The sequence below is a fragment of the Adiantum capillus-veneris genome, chromosome 25, assembly GCF_014529385.1.
Source record: "Adiantum capillus-veneris isolate H3 chromosome 25, ASM1452938v2, whole genome shotgun sequence".
In the NCBI taxonomy this organism is placed as follows: domain Eukaryota; kingdom Viridiplantae; phylum Streptophyta; class Polypodiopsida; order Polypodiales; family Pteridaceae; genus Adiantum; species Adiantum capillus-veneris.
The window spans coordinates 137,357,773-137,378,953 of NC_140955.1; the positions used below are offsets into that span (position 1 = coordinate 137,357,773).

Genomic DNA, 21,181 nt, shown 5'->3' on the forward strand with positions numbered 1-21,181 from the left:
GGAGGTTTTGCAATTGTACAACACTCAGTTTTGGATGGGCGTCGTGGCCATAGAGGCAGTCCAAGAGGCAGCAGAGCAATATCTAACTAGCATATTCGAGGATTTGAATCTATGTGCCATCCATGCAAAGCGTGCAACCATTATGCCCAAGGATATGCAGCTTGCTCGTCGTTTGCGCCATGAGGAGTAGCTTGTAATTAGGCATCAAACCTTTTTGTATTTACGGAACTTCCAAGATTGGGAAGAATTTGAATACAAGCGTCTTTTGATTGTATACCCCACTCTGTGCATTGTATTGCGAAGAATTTGAGTATAAGCGTCTTTTATTGTATACCCCACTGCGCATTGTATTGTTTTAATTCTGTACCATGCGATGTAGCACTGGTCCAAGTTTTGTCTACCTTCTATTGTATGTATGTAGCCATTAGCTTGTTATTGTGAAAACTTGCCTACGTTAAGCACCTTGGCTAAGTGGGGCATGCACTTCCTAATGCATCCATGCTATGTGACTCACTATTGCATGGCAAAAGCATCTACAAAGTGTTGAAAATGGCTTGGAATGCCCCCAAACTGGCTGCCACAAGGGCGCGCATTTGGGGCTTCCAGAGGCATATGGATGGACACAATGCGCGCCCTTGTGGCAGCCTTTTCTAATGCATTCCAAACACTTTCCAATGGTTTCCATATAATTTTCACAAGCAATAAGTATATTTTGTTTGATTCAATGCTTCAATTAGCATAGATGCTTCTGGCAATCATCCCCCCTTAGTCCATGTAGCATAGAAATTTTGAAGGATGGTTATTGCATCTGTGAAGTCAGTCCTATACTCCAAAATGGGCTAGATATTGCCACGTAGTTTTCTCTCGTGGTTTATTAATACAACTTTCAGTATCTGGGGCAAGATGGTCTTAAGGTTACCTGGGTATGCTTGTCTTTCTGTTTTGCAACTGGGTATTAATGTCTTGTCTTTCTGTTTTGCACCTTTGTATGCTCCTAGATGGGTCCAAAATCATTTGCCACAAGGACGCGCATTTGCCCAGTTCATTTGCTGATGGAAGTCCCCAATGCGCGCCCTTGTGGCAGCCCATTTTAGGGACTTCCAAGCCCTTCAGTAGGCACATCCATAACTTTGGAAGCCTAGATATAACAAAGTATGCATTTTATTAATTTTAATGCCTGCCAAACCCTTTAGTAGCCATATGCGAAATTATGGTGCTTCTCAACACAATGGAAGCCCAACATATAAGAAATTCAAAACCTTGCAAGTAAGAGAGTCGTAGACACCAAAAAGTAGTTTCATTAAAGAAATCAATGATTTACATGATATCCGGCTTTTGCTTTAGTATCTTTCGAATTACAATTTTCTGGCGCTTGGCTTTTTGGGGTGGCTCCCTGTTAAGTAAAGTGGTTGTGATTTCTTGGGTGTCATTAACCCCTACAACTTGGTTCATGCCGACATGGGCAATAAGGCACCCGCGAAAGTTAACACCGAAAGTGGATATTGCAAAATCATTCTTTACAAGCACTACAAGGTTGGCCGATTGGGCAAGTGTTGTTAAACACAACGCCTTGGAGAGTGAACGGAGAGCAAAAATGTTGTAGTGACCATTGGGAGAGTAGTCGACATGGACAAACACCACAACACCAGTCGGAAGTGTGCCGAGGTAGTGAGCAAGTGCCGCTTGAGGTCCGAATGGCATCCTCCTCCCCCCTGACCGTTGCGCCCAGGCGTCAACCTCCAAAACATCCTGCAAAACATAGGTTTTCTGAGATATGGCACATAATTATGATATAAAATTAACAAAATCATTTGTAACAATCAAATGTAAGTGAGCATCTATACCTCTTGTCTACGATCCTCCTCATCGGCATCCGGGTGCAAGTAAAGATCCACACTTGACTTCCCCTTTGGATCAAGCAAAACAGGTGTTGCAGCAGGTGGTGGTGAATCCACTCTTGCACGTTTAGCCAAGCACATGGCTTGCACGGCCACAAACTCCTCCTCAGAGATCTTGGCCTGCTCGGCCGCTGCCACCTCGGCTTGTGTGATCGCCACTGTGTCCGCCAAAGTATTCCCCATGGGCAGTAGGAGATCATCGTCATGGGAGGTGGTGGTATCAACCTCAAACTTTCCATGGGCATCGAGGATGGCGAAACACTCATCCATGCGAAGCTCAAAGGATTTCTCTAGATCGTGCATAAACACAAACTTCTCCCCACCCACCACAATGGAGGAGAAGCGAGTAATCTCTACCTCAGGGATGGCATCCCGAGTGGTGGTTCCTTCTGGCGGTCCCGAGGATGAACCAACAGATGGAGAGGCCTCCAAGAGGCCTTGAATCCCTACAGGGTAGGTCAAGCCAAGTGTCCTCTCCTCTGCGGATGAGTCAATGGCCGTGGGCTTGGGGTCCTTCACATCAGCCAGTACCCCGCCGATTTGCAAGTGTGGTAGCACTACGTCAGGGCTTGCTTGGCACTCGTGAAGGAGGAAGATCATTATGACCTGAACAGAAAAAAAAGTGTTTCCGATCCTTCCCTTACGCATTGCTCGCACATCATCAGCTTCAAGCCGCACATATTGTCCAGCGGGTTGTGCTATGGTGGCAAAGCGTGCAAGCCGCTGATGAAATGGCCTGTCCCCTTGGTAGATGTGGTGGAGAAGGCCTTCAGGGACCCATTGCCCTGGCCGGTTTGGTAACTCAACAATGAATCTCCCCATGCACGTGGAAATGTATGAAGTAATGTGCTCAAGAGATTGAGAGTGGAGGGTCAAGGTGGTTTCCAAATCGGGTTGGGTTGTGAAAAATGCTTGAAGCTCAGGGCGATTTGCATTTGGCAAAATTTGGACTCACAAAGGGGCCTTATAAGGAGTTTGACTTCCTCTCTCATGTCCAAAATGGGCGTGCGGTAAATTTTTTGCAAATCAACTCTAAACTTGGCGGAGATTTGACAGTTAGAATCTACTCTTCAAGCTCTTTCTATTGATATATAGCATGCCACAAGATTCCTCATATTTTGAAAGATTCTATTTTTGATTCTCTTGTGATGTGACAACTCCGTCTAGAATCTAGAGAATAAAAAATAAAATCTTTTAAAATATGAGGAGTCTCATGGAGTGCTGCTATATATCAATAGAAAGAGCTTGAAGAGTAGATTCTAACTGCTAAATCTCCGCCAAGTTTAGAGCTAATTTGCAAATCAACCAAAATGGGCAATCAAAATACAAATACCCACAAAAAATAAGAAAAAGTAGCTAAGCAAGCAAAAAGTAGACCTTGCGTTGTTCCAGTTTGAAACTTGCATTGCCGAAATCTTTGAATCCCATTATGACAAAGTGTTCCCGAAGATTGACAAGAGTCCAATGCAGATTCACTGCAACCACCTCCACCTCATTATTGGGCATGCGGACACAAATTTCAAAGGATTGAACCTCTTCGGCTGTCAGCTGCAAGGGTATCCATTTGCCACGTTTGTGCATCCACCTCTCGTAGCTAAACCGTGCATACAAGGTGCACCTTGCTTTCAAATACCAAAGGCAAAGCTGTGTGGGGGACACATTGCACTTATAACAGTCACCATCATGCAAACCGTCAACATAGCCCCAATTGACACCTAGAATGGTGTCCATTGCATCTATGTCAACTTCTTTGCAAACAAACATTGTTGGTGTTTCTACAATCAACAGAGAGCGGAATGCATGCACAAACAAATGAATGGGACAATGCCAACTGAGACCCACCGATCTGGTTGCCTTACCAAACTTTAGGGACCCTTGGAAATCTTGTAGCACCTTGCGCTTGAAAGAAAGCAAAGCCCAATGGTCTGGAGTTGGCCATTCTGCACTCTGCAATGAGGGTGTCTCCACGGCTTCTAACCTACCATAGCTTTGGCTTGACTTTGACACCATGTACTTGTGGGAGTACATGAATATTCGCTGCTTGGTAAGTTTTTTCGATGAGACATTAGGAAACATAAGCTCCCCAATGTGAGCATGCACAACCATGAACGTGCCTGAGAGGCACTCAAGCGGCTACTCCTCAACTAAGCTGGATGGAAAAACATCTTTACAAATGCCCTTAGTTAAACATAACGATCGCATAAACGTAAACATGATGTATGCATGGGATAGCTAAACCATGAAAACTTACAATGAGGTGCAAATTGAGTTGAAGCTCTCTTGAGGTGGATCTCAGCTGATCTCAGCTGCACTGTAGACGTGTTGCAAGATGGCCACCATTCCGGACTTGGTTTCTTTGAATGTCAATAGCCGACCCTTCCAATGACGTTCGAATACGCCTCGACACAGTACGCGATGAGGTCCAGCACGTGACGGTTGCATGTAGACCCATGCACCCTTCTTGAATACCTGTGGGATCCATACATGTTGGAGGGAAAGCGACTCACACACCCATGAAGTGCATGCAAACACTACCTAGATCAACATAATGTCAATCGAGGACACAAATGACACGATAGGCACACGGAGGAAATCTCTTTAGCTTGTCAAGCTGAGACCATCCTACACATACAACACTCTAGAAGGCCAACTAAACCACAATCAAGAACCTCACTGCTCTCAACTACACCACCTAGCCACATACACACATACGGAAGGTAACTCACCTAATCATGCCAGATTCGTAGGAAACTTAAGGAACACCATCCCCTCACTAGGATACACCTGTCCCTAAGCTTCTACACTCAAAACCCTCACTCTAAATCCATCTGCGGAAAACGCGTAGGATGACAGAGCAGAATTTTGAAAGTGCCCGAAATTGAAATTTATGAGTACCTATACGTAGCTTATGTCGCCACGATTCTATAGACTACTAGCACGCAGAAAACAGACATCGTTTGATACACTTACGGCCACACATAGCTCGTAGATGCATCGGCGTGTGCGCTTCGTCTCGCGTGGAATGCTTGGCATTGTCGCGTAGCTCTCCTCGAGCCTACATCAATGGTGCAGTCGGATCTCCAGTGTGTTGAGTGAGCCGGGCGTAGCGAGAGGATAAAGCTCACGCTCACTCTCTTTCTCTCTCACACACAGTAGACGGCAGCGCTAAACTTTTAATTATGATAAAGTCCTCTTTACAAAATGACCTAGGTACCTTATATACTAAGGCTACCTTAGGTTTAACAAAAAATAGGGTTGAAAGGGTCAAATGGCTTTGTATTTACAATCTGGAAGTGCCATTGCACCCCGGCTTTTGAAACTAGAATAACTACTCATTACAAATGATGTTTATAGCCATAATCCGCAACATTTCATAACTCGCAAAAGATAAGACTTTGGTACGAAACTTGAGTGATGTTGTGTTGTTGACCCAGTGGTCAACAATACCCCCTCTGAATCTTTTGTGTTATGCAACACAATCTCCTCTGTCTCTGGTTTGGGCCGTCTATGTGTGGACATGCTTGGGAAGTTGGGCTTAGGAAGGGATTTGAAAGAGTTGGGTACTGTGGAGAGAGAATGAGGAGCTGAGGGGAGGGTGAGGTGAGCTGCCTATGGTGGCTTTGACAGTGGAGATAGAGAAAGAGGGGAGGAGTGAGAGGTAGAGAGGTAGAGAGGATAATGGAGCTGTGGGATATGGAGTGTGGGACTGTAGAGGGTTGATGGAGGTGTGAGAGAAGGGGGAGCTATGGAGAGAGAGGAAGAGAGTGGTGGAAAGATTTTGGCTATGGCTGCCTTGACTGTAGAGAGAGAATGGGAGGAGGGAGAGTGTGGGAGAGAGAGAAAAGTGGATTTTGGGGGGAAAAATTGACTTTTTAAAGTTAGTTTATATTTTGGGGCAGTTTTGGAGGCAAATGAGCCAACTTTGGAACTTTTAAATTTTTTTCAAATTTTAGGGTTTTTAAGCATGCGCGTTTTTTTTTTGGGGGGGTCCCTCCCTCTTTTATGACACCTCTCTCCTCCTATTTACACCCCCCCCCCAGCCTACCTCCCACCTCTGTCTAAGAACCAAGCATTGAAGAGGGAGATAATTAGGCTGCACCCCTACCATTCCTCCCCCTCTAGGTGATATCCCAAGAGCCTTCTCATTGGTTCTCCCTTAAGCCTTCACTAATCAAAAAGGCTCAAGGAGAGTCCATATTTTTCCTAATGCTTAGTGGATTGGGTTGGTATCTTTTGAATGACTTGGGCTTCAGAACTTTTTGGCTGCTCTGGCAGTTTCTTGGCTAAATCCTCCGTGATTTTAGCCGTTAGTTCTCTTTGCTCCTACCATTCATCTACCACCTTCTCTTTACCCTTGGCCTTCCAGACCGCTCTTTGTTGAGCCCATTTGCTGCTGTCATCCGTGACTGGTTTCTCTGGAGTATCTGGAATTTCTTCAATTACCACTCCTTTGCTCCTTGTGACTGCCCGTACTGGGACTGGCTCTGGTGCCTTTGCCTCAGTAGCAGCAGGTGCAGGTGCGTCTGGGCATTGAGCCGCGAAATGCCCGTACTTTCCACAAGTGTAACAATTCAAACTCTGGCTCTAGAAGTTGCCACGCCCTCTGCTTTGGCCAATACTCGCTTGGAATCGGCCACGCCCTTGACCAGTACCACTGGTACCTGGCCTCTCCTCCTGAGAGGCTTTGGCGGGTTCCACTTTCACTGGTTCAATATAGGCTACCACTGAGAGGTATTTTCCCTTCTTAAAGTGATGAATCCTGATACCACAATTATTCCATAAATGGCCAAAGGCCTTACAGTAAGTACAATGTGGGCACTCGTTGGAAATATGGTCCTTGGATTTGCGTTTCGAACACCAAGTCTCCATTTTTGGAACTGGTTGTCTGGTGTGGCTAATCTCAGCAATCTGCCTAGCCATCTCGTCAATCTTCTTAGTCCAGGATCCCTTTTTTGACTTACCCTTGGACCTCTTGTTAGAGCTACTTTTAGATCTGCTGGACACCTCACTAGAATCAGAGTTCTCAGTAGAAGAGCTACTGCTACTGAATCTTCTCTTTTTATGGCTCTTTTCCTTCTTGGCCTGCTGTTCCAGCTTCAGTGCCCGTTTTACCAGATCATTGAATTTCTTGGTTGGAGCTGGTACCTCCTGCCCCCTAAGCTTCTTGCTACGAAAGCCATTCAGAAACCATGCACGCAATCGCTTCTCTGACGGCGGTTTTTGCAACTGCCTTGTCAGCTCCTTGATTTTCTCCACATAGCCTCGGACTGATAGATTCTACTACTTGATCTTATCCAGTTCAAAAAGAATATCTTCATCACCTCTGTTGTCAAAATACTCCAGTCTGAAGGATTTAAGTAGTTTGTTATAGTATCTAAGCTGAAAAGCGGGGTAATGGTAGTACCACTTTCTCGCTACCTCCTTCAAGGTTTGCGAAAAATATTCCCCCCAATCATCCTTATCAATATTCTTCAGCTTTGCATACTGCTCAAAATCCTGGATGTGAACATCTGGATCATCCTTCTTACCCCCTTTGAATACTAGAAAAGAGATTTTCAGTGAAGATGTGTAATCATTCCGATTACCGCTGGTCCTACTGCTTCTCTTCGTATATTCTGAACGGCACTTGGGAGTCTTCTTACAGTTGTCAGTATCTGCATCCCAATAAATATCTGTTTTTGTCTCTGTGTCAGTGTCCTTTCTAGCCTATCTACTGGAAGTGCGGCGACTGTCGTTACTACCTTTGGTACCCTCATCTCCCTGCCTGGACCGAGAACTTTTGTCCTTCCATGCTTCCCTCTCTGCCCATCTGCGTCTAGAGTGACTAGAATGCTGTGAGTCCTACGTCTCATCAACCTGACTAAGCTCCTCATGAGCCTCAATGTCAATTAACCTCTCTTGCTTGGGGTCAGATTCTCTTTATGACTCCTCAGGAATAGGATCGACACGGATGCCACGACTGGTTTTGGGTGCCATTGCTGTAGCTGAGAACTTCCAACTGGGAGAAGAGTGTTTCAGTGAACGAGCTTCAGCTCTAGCCACCGTGATCACCAAAATGGAATTGGAGCTGATCTCTTGAGATAGCTAATTCCAGTGCTAGAAGATTTCAGCTACTGGTGATGTATTAGTTCAAACAGTAGACTGGACAAAGGAACAGAAACTGAACTGGAATACATCTACCGGAATAAGAACCAGACTATGTACTGAGAATGATATTCAAATTTAGATTCAGAGTATTGAGTATAGAGTAAGTGTAGCTGGCATATACCGCTGTAATTGGAATTACAGATGAAGGATTACAATGAGTATGATGTGGCTTATGAACAAAGGATAGACAGAGTACAGTCGACAACAACTGCCAATGATTGAAGACTCGAGTACAATTGCCAACAAATGCCACCAAAACGCTAACCCGATTATGCTAACCCGATTACAATGTAATGGTCCCTATTTATATGCCTTGGGTTTACCATGGTAATTATCGTAGTAATTACTAAATGATTCATTGCCCGTCTCACAAGAGAGCATTCCCACCTAGTGAAACTGTTTCAGCAGTCTACAGACGACCCCACCTGGTAGAGGGAAGCCTCTCAAATTATTTCGCCACCTGGATCCACCCAAAAAAGACTAACCCTAAAGTGAAAGAATATGAGGAAGATACCGTTTAAAACCTGCTTTTTTCAGCATTGAGCACACATACCCTACCACTACTATTGGAAGGTTTCAACGTTTATTGCCTCGAATCTATGGAAATTCCTCCACTTCCTTATCCTAGATAAAGAGTAAAACACCAAGCACCTGGAGTGCAGGATTTGAGCTTTTGCAACGCGCATAGATGACCAATCCCCTAACCAGCAAGCCACAAGCAACTTGTGCTTGAAAGGTGTTCTTTAGATTTTAAAAAATACTCTATTTTCGCGAGCTCCATGCAGCTTCGTCAAGCGTCCTTCTCCACCCTTGCCACATCCATGCAACTTCTCAAGCATCCTTGTCCACCCTTGCCTACTGGCTCCTACACATCATATTTTTCCTTGATTTAATGCCTACCCCACCGTGTATGAACTTCCTGTCCCTTCTCCTTGCCTCATCGCCCACCACTTGCAAATTTTTTGGGCCTTTCACAAAAGAAGTTCTCTAGATCCTCTAAAATAAAATAATGGCATCTTTTCTAGATTTCATGAATGAACGACGTTACACTTTCATTAATTAATTAGGAGGGAAGATTCCTTCTGTAGTGGAGAGTCCAAAGGGAAAAGTCCCATGCCACATCACCCAACCCTCCCTTGCAAAATCGGACGCCATGGAGATGTCAGCTTTGCTCACAACCATCACACATGCATGCACTTGCCGACCTCAACCACCACCATCGACACACAGGTGCCTGCCCGTTGCACTTGTGAATGCTCCCCACCCTTGTAGAGTGCATACATCTTCTCGCTTCTGTCCGTTCGTGCCATACGCCTTATATGTTGCTGCATGTGTCCTCATTTCCCTGTGCAGACCTCCCTCCCTTCCTCGGCACAAAACATGCTTGCCTATCTCCACAACTTTCATTGCTGAAAAATTCTCTTCTTCTTGTCATAGCCCTGCACAGACCTCCCTCGCTTCTTCGCCACAAAAAACATGCTCACCTAACTACACAACCCTCATTGCCCAATAATACCACCTTCGACCTTGCAAAACACCAGATCAGGCAGTGAGGCAAAGGACACACAAAGACAAGAGTTTTTTGTGCTCGTCTTCTGTCCTAAAATTGCACGTTTAATCCTTATCCATCTCTTTTGCTACCGCGCCTGGCAGGAATCCCCTCCACCTCAATTCACTGCCCTGCTACTACTGCGCCTCTCAACTCCATACCACCTACCACATAGCATGTGTGCGCATGTCTCCCTCCTCCATCTTCATTAATTTGATGCATGCTCTCTCTCTCTCTCTCTCTCTCTCTCTCTCTCTCTCTCTATGCCATAGCCTTCGCTCGCAAAGGCCTCCCCCTTTTCCACCATCTCTATCTCTCTATCTGTGTGTGTGTGTGTGTGTGTGTGTGTGTGTGTGTGTAGCAGCATTTCTGAAGTGAACAGGTTCAAGAAAGTTGACTCTCATCTCTTATTTTACATACAATGTCTTTCGGCACTCTCAAGGGTTCTTCTTCTTCAACAAGGTCCACAATCATTGTGGAAAATGATCCAAAATCTCCTAAGTGTGGAGATAGCAACACAACCACCCAACCAACAACATCGGAAACCATGATCATGGCATACTTGGTATCATTGCAAGAGATTGTAAACAAACAAGGTGAAGACTTATGAGCACTTGCAATGGAGAATGGCACACTAAGGGTACTTGTGGTTGGGAATGATAATCTAAAGAGGACACTCGAGATGCAAACAACACGTTTGATGCAACTTGAAGAGAAAGTCAAGGAATGTAAACGCTCTCTTGTTGACTTGAATGCTTTGAAGGAGAAAAGTAGAGCATGACCATGTATTGAAAGAGGAGAAATTTGACACCATCAGTCAGGATGTATGCGGCATGAAAAATGTACGCACAAACAAGTCTTGGCCTGATGTATGTGGTAACAATGTGGTTCCTAATTCCTCACTCATGCAAGAAATGGTTCAAACAAAGAATGTTGAGAATGTGTATGTGGAGGAGTTGGAGGAACGGGAACGACGTTCCAAGGACATTGTTATTCGTGGAATTTTCAAAGATAAGTTAGAGACACCTCCTTCTCTTGCCATTGTTATCGAAGATTTCTTCAAAACCCACTTTGTCATGTCCGGAGTTATGGTCTATGGAGCACATAGAGTGTCCTCGCTCGGGAGAACGGCCAATTGTATGCACCAAGCCGGATGAGACCAAACAAAAGATTATCCTTGATAATAGTTGGATCTATTTAAGAAATACAAAATGTTTTTTATATGAAGATTGCACTATTAAGCAACAAAAATATGCGTTGCAAGGCGTATGGAAGGAAAAGAATAAGAAAAACAAGAAGATCTCTCATGAAGAAAATGTGCCCAAGGAGGAGGCAAGTCCCTCGAGCAAATAGGGATGCGTGACCTATGAGACCGAGTTACAATTGAAAATATGCTTTTAAAATTGTAATGGATACCCATGGAATGCGAGGGTTGGCATTGATGAACTAACAAGCAAATTTAATGTTGTACTTCTTGTTGAAACTTGGGAGCATGATACACAAAGGATTAACGACTTGGAGAATTACAATGTACATTCATTGATGTGGTCAAAGAATCTCAAGCAACAAAGAGGGCAAGGAGGGGTAGCGTGTATGGTTAAGAAAGGAATGGAAGATTTTGTATTAATTGTGAAAGATGACAAGTACAAACGTTATTTATGGCTGAAAATTATGACACCTAAAAGGGCACCCATTTTTGTAGCCGATTGCTACATTCCTCATCATGATTCTTGCTTTATACTTGCATAGATAGAGATCATCCATTTTTTGATTTAGAAGAGGACATTGCTTATTTCAAAGGAGAAGGTGATGTTATTGTATTTGGGGATATGAATGCTCGCACAAAAACATTGCAACATGATACTAAAAAATTTGATATGCCATACATTTCAAGGGAGTTGGAGGAAGGTCACTTGTATGATCGTACTTCAATGGATGAAAAAGAGGCGGATCACTATGGAAAGTTACTTTTACAAAAGTGTAATAGTATGGGTATGCTCATTGCCAATGGTGTATCTTTGTGGAGTGGAACAAATGGACCTTGGAATCTGAGCATCGGACCTCATGTATTGACCTTTCATATGGAGAAGCAACTAAGCATGATAATCTCAGCCAAAGAAAAGGGAAATTATCACTATGTATGGATTTCAGATGGGCACCAATGTACATTGAAACGGTTGAGAAAAAGTTATGGATGACAAAGCTTCAATATGATGCACCATTGGAAACTAAATGGGAAGCTTTCAAGAAAGTTATTTTTCCTTGTGCCAAAGAATGCTTTGCCATAAAGCATCTCCATGGTATCAACAAAGATAGATCACGTAAAATGTGGTTTGATAAAGAATGTCAAAATGCTCGAAAGTCCTTGATAAAGCTTGATACAAATATGGACAAAGACAACTATCAAAGTCATTTGCATACATACAAGGAATTGATTCAAAAGAAGGGAAGAAGATGAGTAGTAAAGCAACAACTTTTTCAAGTCCAAGAAAAGGTACATGCATGTGGAAGATTTTGGAGAAACTTTAGGGGCAAGCGGGTTGAGAATTTTGGTAACTTGAATCTTGTGGATATGTACACACATTGTAGACAATTATATGAGCAAGTAGATGCTAAAAAAATGCCATTTTATGGTTCACTCCCATGTATGCCTTCTTTTTTTACAATTGAGCATACATGCGGTGGGCTTGAAAAGTTGGCCACTCGCAAAGCAAAAGATCTTCAAGGTATCAAGCCAGAGATGATCAAATGGACGGGAGACTTTGCCCATGAGTGGATGTGTGGTATGTTCAACCTTTCACTTCAACATGGTATGCCTTATGATTGGAGTACTAACTGGGTTAAGCCTTTGCATAAAGGAGGTGATGTAAAGAATGTAAACAACTATCGGACTATAATGATTGGGTCTCTTATGGCAAAGTTAATTGGGTGTATAATGGAGATGAAACTAAGTGATTGGGCTGAAGAGAATGATAAGCGTGCAAAAGGACAACCGGGTTTTCATTGATGCCATAGCAGTATTGATCATCTTGTCACTCTTCATGTTCCATGGAGGAAAGTCGGTTGAAAAGCAAGCGATTGTATTGTTATTTTGTGGACTTTAAGAAAGACTTTGATATGATTCCACGTAACAATTGTGGAGAAGGATGGAAGAACTACAAGTGCCAAGTGAGTTTATGCTTGCGGTTTCTTGAATATATGAGAAGGTGATTTGTCAAATGTGCATGTGAAGAGAAATTTTATAAATTTTTGTAAGCACTATTAGGGTTAAACAAGGATGTCCATTGTCACCAACTATCTTTGGTCTATGCATCCATCAATTGGAACAAATGGTACTTGACTTTATGCAAGAAGAAGGCATTGAAGAGGTCACTATTTGCAATGCAGTAATCATGCTTTTGTTGTATGCGGATGATGTACTGCTTCTAGCACACACTTTAGAAGATTCACAAAAGCTTATGGTTGTCCTTGAAAACTTTTGCTTACATAGTGGGCTGATTGTGAATGAATCCAAAACAAAGGTTATGCTTGTGAAAACCAACCATAAGGAGAATCCAAGCATTATGTACAACAATGAGACACTTGAAGTTGTTGAGAGATTTAAGTACCTTGGCCTTGAGGTTTCGTACAATCACAAGTGGCATGAATGTGCTATGCATCGTTTGGAAGCGAAAAAGAGAGCATGTGTGCGTATGTCGGACGTGTCAATGCAAGGAACTTGCCAATACACTGTGTGCGAGCCACAAATGGCTCCAAGCATGCAACTAGCCTAAAATAGTAAAGCTAAAAGATGACGATGGTATGTCACTCACTGCTCCACGCTTGTTGTCGTGGAGGATTCCTTACTCTGAAGAAGAGGGAGACGCTGCTACGCCGCGCTCACTGCTTCACCGTTGCCGTGCCATCATCGCAATGCTCAATCACACACACACTCTCTCTCTCTCTCTCTCTCTCTCTCTCTCTCTCTCTCTCTCACTCTCATGCATACACACACACACACACACAAGGAGATGAAGAGAAGAAGATGGAGATGGAGCAAGAGCACTCTTCAATTGCACAAATGAGAGAATGAGTGAATTTTAGATTTAGTTGAATTTTATACGAGCTTACCTCATTCACACTTGGGCGCCCATGCTTAGCCAACTAATCCCTTGAATGTTCTAGTTAGAGTGCACCTCTCATCGGCGATCACTCTTACCCTTTTCCTATTGGACTGACAAGCCCAATACCTGACTCTACCAAATAAATAATACGGCATCCGTCTTAGGTGATAGAAATGTGCGTGAGGGTTAACATGCCTCCCTTCCTGATGTAGATTCCTTCCTCGGAAGCTATTGAGTTGAAGCTCGTTCGTCGAGGTGGAAGAGCATTTGAGATGAATATCCTTAGCCTTCTTCAGTCACTGCAAAATCAAATAACATTGGCATAGTAACTGCATTCTCATATACAATTAAAAAGCATATACAGTTGTAGGCAGACAATTTGATTGGTAACATAATATTTAACCATTTGTCAGCAATAAACATTAAATTGCAATATAATCAAACGCATAAACAATTGTAAAGATAAAAAATTAAACAAGTCTGGGGTCACTAATTTAACGGTCAAAAGGCACTAAAGATCGACTATTAATATCATGGGCAAGCTGCTCAATTTTCTCTGGTCAACTAAGTTGTTTAATCGCGAGAGCCAAGTATTTCATGTCCGAGGGTTGACTAGAGGCTATACCTAGAAGACCTTGTAGTTAAGCTATGATAAAAGGAATTCTCATGAAATCATCGCCTGACTTATTCACTTTTCTTTGACCCCCCAAAGTCTTTTCACAATGATTCAATTTTGATGTGCGTGCTTATTTTGTATACCTTGGGTTTTTTGCTTTTCAAGGAAAAGCGCCCACATTGGGAACCTCTAGGGCCCTAGTACCATAGGCGATACATGTGAGTGGAATACCAAATCAAGCTGAGGTTTCTCTTTCAACTTAAGATTTTACATTGTGGCACTTTGATTTTTTTGTTTGTTCGTTTTCAACATTTTAATTTTGTAACTTTGGGGGGTCATATAACACTGTTACCCTCCCAAGGCTCATCACACTAGTAAACTCCCTTTATAATACTTAACCTAAAGGTCAATAGAGACTAAGTCCACTAGAAAGCCCTAGTACATTGCACACAATGCTTCCTAAATCAAATCAAGAACCTAAGTAACCATGATTATTAGGAAGGCATTCCCCATGGTATTAAGAGAAGATCTCTAACGCCTAGCTTGGTCAAACTAGCTTAGTCGGACTACTTGATCTTTAAACCTAGACAAGTGCTTATGACAAAAAATTACATTGAATTTAATGTTTCATACTAAGCAAATGCGTTGAATATTATGCTACCAATTACCATTAAAGCAGACAAACATGGATGCAAAAAAGATAAGGGGCAATGCTAATGGACAAGGAATACCTGTTTGTGTTGATGATCACGCTTGATTTGAAGAGTGAACGAGAGAAAGATCCCATGAAGGTCCAAATGCTAACAATAGCAATACGTTCCTGTACACACGAGGAAACACAAAGAATACCTCTAGGAGGCACATCAATGGGAAGAAATAACTTTGCTAATCACTGAACTCTAAAACAGAAACACTCCTATTGTACTAATCCTACCTACCCTCCATCACTCGAGTGATGAGGATCAAAGGTGTTTTATGACATAGGTTTTTGTTTCATGTACCGGTTGTGAATGTGTAGGTCTGGGTCAATGTTTTGACTTTTAATGTGCATACTTGTTGGCTAATTGCTCTTGCTCTTTACTTTTTTTCTTTTTTGTGAGTATAAGGATTTATATATACATTCCCTAAGATTGGTGATTGAGAGGTCATGGAAAGAAGGGTAAGAGGGAAATAATTCAATAGGCAAATGTGAATGAGGACTTCTCCCCTTCCTTGGGTAGGTAATATTGTTTGAAATGTGCTCATCACCCTTTGAAACCAATTGTTCCAGCTGGTAATAGGTGAGGATTTTTGCCAGTAGTTTTTTATTACCTTAGGTGCCTCATCGAGTTGCAAGGGTGGTAAGGTACTCTCTAAGGATCGAACTTGAAGTGGTTCATCAGGTGATTCTTGAACACTCGGAGGTGTGGATTCATTTGTAGTTTTATGGAGGTCCACTATTATAGGTGGAGGCTATGGAGAAGCTTTTACCTCTATGGATGCATTACATGAGGAGCTAGAAGCTTCATGGGACTCTCCCCTTCCTGAGCTAGGTGGAACAATTCTTTCTTTCTTTGGTACCCAAACTAGGTCTGGAGCGGGTGTGTAGCATTCTGTGATTTTTTTTCTTTCCACGATTGTCAATTCATTTTGGAGCTACATAATTGGGCTGACATGGGTCAGATGACAGGTAAGAACACAATTTACGTTTTGGCACCCAGATTTGATCATTTCCTTTATAGTAGCCTTGGGCTTCCAATAGTCGTTTAGGTATCCATCGCAACATTTTCTTACTTTTCTTGGAGCGAGTGTACATTTCTTACAAGGCTTCTTTTTTTTAGCACTAGGTACGGTCGCTGAAGAAGCTTTAGAGACCCACTTGTATGTTTTCTTCACTATATTAAGATGAGTCTTGTCAGAAGCTATATGCATTGCTTCTAGGATATTTAAGGGTACAAGTGGTGACATCTCATCCCCCTCACGTGTTCCCCAGGTCGTCCCCCTATTTCCCCAAGTGTCTATGGTTGCTGCTAGGTGGACCCAATCCACATTGTCCGACTCAGTCATTCCAGGTAGTACATCCATATAAGGAGAATCTTCCCCAACATCAGTGCCCGCTTTACACGTGTAACAATACTGCAATGGGGCCAAGTGAACTGTGGTGTCAGATCTATGATCAATTATAAACCTGTTTCCTAGAGGATGTGCTCTACTAGTTACAAGATCCACTCAAATGACAGAATCTTGGAACTGCAGGTAGACATGGTTTTTAGACCAGTCATGCACCAGTTTTGCTTCCCTCATGAAAGGATGTCCTAAGATCATCTCTGATGCCATAGTCTGTTTGGAGAAATCCATAACAATGAAGATAATCCTTATTTTATGTCCAAATACCTTGATCTTGAGATCTTCTAGCATCCCAATAGGTTTAACAATAGACCCATTGACCATCTTCACTACTATGGTTGTGGTCGCAAGGTGAGGTCTTCCCATAGTTTCCCAAAAATTTTTAGTCACAATGCTAACCCCAGTGCTACCATCAAGGATTCCCTTTATAGTTAATCCCTTAGTAGTGATTGGTATGGTCGCATTGGATTCATCACCCTCAAAGTATTGTCCCAACTTGTTAACAGGTATTTCTATAACAAGGTTCTCATCTAGGTTGGGTTGTGGATCTAAGTGTTCCTCCTCTATTGGCATCTCCCCAGCTCCATCCATCTGTGCAAATTGTGGTAGCCCAAACTTTAGTTCTCCATTGAGGAAGGATCGAGGATCTGAGACTAGCTCAGGGTCTTTATATAGTTTGGACATGATAGTGGTTCTAACTTCTGAAGACATGAAATCCATCAATTTGGCAATGTTCAACGACACCTTTTGGGCTTCAGCCCCTTGATGTGGTGAAGATGGGATCTCCATTTCTTTGATAGGATCAGGTAGTCCCTCTGTAAATATTCTTTCCATCAAGAAGTGAGTACGCCCACTTTCCCATGACTTTAAGTCACTTTCTTCTTGGATGACACTAGGTATGGCTAAGGTTCTATGGACTTGGTGAGGTTGTTGTTGCGTAGGGAACACGATGTCTGTAATCTAGATTTGCCTAGGTGCTGGTTCTAGATCCCTTTGGGTATCTTCTACCAAACTCCTTAATTGCTTGACCCGCTCGACCTCCTCTGTAGGGGTTTAGATAAGTTTCTATCTTCTTCTTGGATCCTGGCCTGGATCCTGGCCAACGTTGCTCATGAAGATCTTCCTTGTTGGTTTCTATCTTAGTGGTTGTTTTGGTCTCCATGGTTTCACCTGAATCATAATCCTCCTGAGCATCGTTCATATATACGGGGTTGTCACCAGTCCCTATGTTGGTCTTTGAACTGGGGTCTGACTTCGCTGCTTTTTGCGATCTCTTCCTTTGTGTTTTCGAGATTGGGCAATTGATGCCATGTCTCTTTCCTCAAGAATATAATTTTGTTTTTGGAGCATCGATCGTGTGAGTACGTTTACATGTGTACTTTGTGATGGCTCCTTGGTAACCTCAATCAAGTTCAATGGCGTGATCTTCGGTGCATTTGGATTATTTGGACATTGGGAAATCAAATGATCTATGCCACATCAATTACACATGAGTATCATCATTGTAGACATGCTCGCTTGATTGGTTTGCATTAGTGTGGAGTTTTTTTGTAGCTTAATAGGACACTCGGCCACAGATGTGGACCTCCACACTCATAGCATTGAAGAGGTGGTCTCTTAGCAGTGTAATTGATATTTTGGCCTCTTGCCACAAGGGCAGCTACTTGATAGATAGGTTTGACTTGTCCCCAATAGTCCTCCATGTAGTATTGTGGACTTTCTTCAAGCACATCCATCCCATAGGCAATATTAGGGTCTATATCTTCCTCACAGCCTTCCAAACAAGCAATGGATGACTCACAACTTACTTGATTCACAGAAGTGATTCTTGAATGTGGTGGTTGTTTTCCTAGCACTGGAGGTGGTAAGGGTGTTGTTTGAAAAACATTTTGGGTCCTAGCGACCATGTGTTGTGATTTTTGTTCAAGAGGTGGGGCCGGCATCAATGCAGGCACTCGATGTGTGTCTGTCCATGCTAAGGTTGGTCTATTGGCCATATCGTGCTTAAATACTATACAATCCTTAGCTTGATGACCATACCTCCCATAGGCATTGTAGTTCCCATTGAATTTTACTCTAAAAGTAGGGCATTCGCTGGTACTATGCGGTCCATAGCATACTGAGCACCATTGTTGCTCCCTTCTTGGATACATATAATTGTTTTGCGGAGCACAATTGTCTTTAAGGCTCTCTTGAATGGCCTTGGTGAGATATACTAAAGTCATCTCAGATATCTTTGGCTCCTTAGCAATAGGCTTTAGGGTCATTGGCTAATGCCTTGATGCTTGGGAGCTAATAGATTTAGGCTCAACAGACACTCTTTCTCCTTAAATTATTAAATTATCCTTCAATTGGATCGCGTTGGTGGTGACTGCTTCCCAAGTGGTGATACCTTTAATGAATAGACCATTGTAGATATCCTCAAGTCGTAATCCCCTAATGAATCTATCAATGAATTGGTTATTGTTGAAGCGTTCATTTGGATTACAACGAGAATTCAAATGTTGGTGTGTAGTCTTCACAGATATTCTCAATAGGAAAGGGCTCATGTCGGTACAGGCATGCACAATACGCAAGGCCTTATGTTGGTACAAGGGAGTAGGAGAGAGCGGAGAGACAAAGAAGAGGTGATTAGGTAGGCAGGAGGGATCACCAAAACGAAGCCGCGTTGCAGAGGGAGATGATTGAGGGAGTCAAGAGGGATGGAAAAGTAAGGGCCAGCTAGCGCAGGATTAGGCATGAACAAAATACAAAAAAGTGAGAATGTTTTGGGGTAGAGTCAGAAAAACGCTCGGCCTTGATGCAGCCTATGGAGAAAATATCAATACACCTAGTACATTATATTTACAACGGTGGGTGGTAGTAGGAGTTCCCACAAAAAGAGCCCCAATTCAATATATTAGTCCTACTAAGGTGGGTTCCCACCCTAGGGAGTCCACAATGTAAAAATTGCACATAGCACGTGTGAGCAAGAAGAATTTAAATAATCCCTTACGTGTATATTTTCAAGTGTTATATGTACCCCTTATGTAGGCATTCTTGTAAAAAAGAACTAGCCCTTAGGTATGAAAATATTCACCTTCTCAATTTTAAAACCCTTTATATAAGCACATTTTATTGTAAATGTACCTAATTATAAAACCCTTATTTTGTTTGCATGTGCTATCTTACACATTTCCTAGTGGACGCCCCAGGGTTCTCAGCAACACATCATGTTAAACTAAGGGATTTATAATTAGGTACATTTACAAAAAAACATGTACTTATACAAAGGGTTTTTTATTTGAGAATGTGATTTATTTCACACATAAGGGCTAGTTTTTTTATAAAATGCATACATAAAGGGTATTTAAACTTTTTGAAAATATACAAGTAAGAGATTATTTAAATACCTCTTGTTCACACCTGCTATCTACAATTTTTACATAGTGGACTCCCCAGGGTGGGTTCCCACCAATACCAATCACCTTCACTATGAGGATTTTCTCATCAATACAGTGGGAGTTAAATGCTCAAGATGGGCAACCATAAGACATTTGAACCATCTTGACACATTTAATGGACTAGTAACTTGTTTGTAGTGGAAATTGATAACATAGTGAGCATTTTATTAAGAACAAGTTCCTAATAAGCATAGAGAGAGTACATAATTTGACAAAGAAACATAGCAATTTACACCTAGCTAATTTGGCATTGTCAATACTTGAAGGCTTTGTATTATAGCTTCTCCCATCAAAGGAGACTTCTGTACAATACAATCTTTGTGTTCCTTGATACAACTAGTTGGTGTAACAAAGATGGAAGCTTCATGCACCAAAGTATGCTTGAAACACACACCTAGTGTCCCTAGCCTCAGTCCCAAGACCTCACACACCTTCAAAAATGGTGAGAGATAGCAGGGAATGAGGATTGAGAGGAAGAAGATGTATCTTACGAGAAAAAAGTATTTCCTCACATCAATATAATAGCATAGCTTAGCTTAGTAATTAGCATGGTAGAGGAGATGAGAATGCCATTGAATCTTGTCTCTTGGTTGGATTTGCATTCCATAGCCAAGAGTTGTTGGTGTAGGCCTCTACTTCTCAATTCTTGGAGAAGGATATGGAGTTCTTCTTGCACACTTGTGAGTGTGTGTGTGTGTGTGTGTGTGTGTGTGTGTAGCATAAACGATAGACTAAAATGAAAAACTCCCTCTCTCTTGGTCGACCCCTCTTGTTTTTTGCTCATGCTAGCATCCTATTGGCTCCTGCAAAGCTTAGCCAATCACAGATTAGAAGCATAATTGATAGACTTTTGACATGTGTCCCCCTTTCCCCTTTTGTTAGAGCTTTAGGTAATTAAATAATTCAATTAAACTCTTATTGGACCTCTTAGTCTTCTGGTCAATAGGAATCAGGTAAGCCATCGGGCTACTAGATGCTCATTGGACCCCTTGGTAGACTATCCAATAGTCTTCTAGGGAGCTTAATTTATTTTGGTTCTTTTATCAAGCATTTTTAAATTGATTAGACTAATTCTACTCTAGCCTAATTCTCATTGGTCCACCTCTATGGCCATCCAATAGGATTTGAGGGTAGATTAGGGGCAACTGGCCTAGGAGCCTGACATGTGTCCAGTATTCCCTTTGTGTAAAGGGGGAGCTTTGGAGTGTGTGTGTGTGTGTGTGTGTGTGTGTGTGTGTGTGTGTGTGTGTGTGTGTGTTTGTGTTTCTCTCTAATCCCCTACTATTAGGGCTCGCCTCCTCCTTCCTAGGGATGTGGGA

General features: G+C 42.5%; 1 pseudogene; it reads right to left on the reverse strand.

Annotated features, from left to right (window-relative positions):
• Positions 1-6,482: 6,482 nt before the first annotated feature.
• The window catches only part of LOC147425722 (protein STABILIZED1-like), an 82,010-nt pseudogene continuing 67,311 nt past the window's right edge, over positions 6,483-21,181 (reverse strand).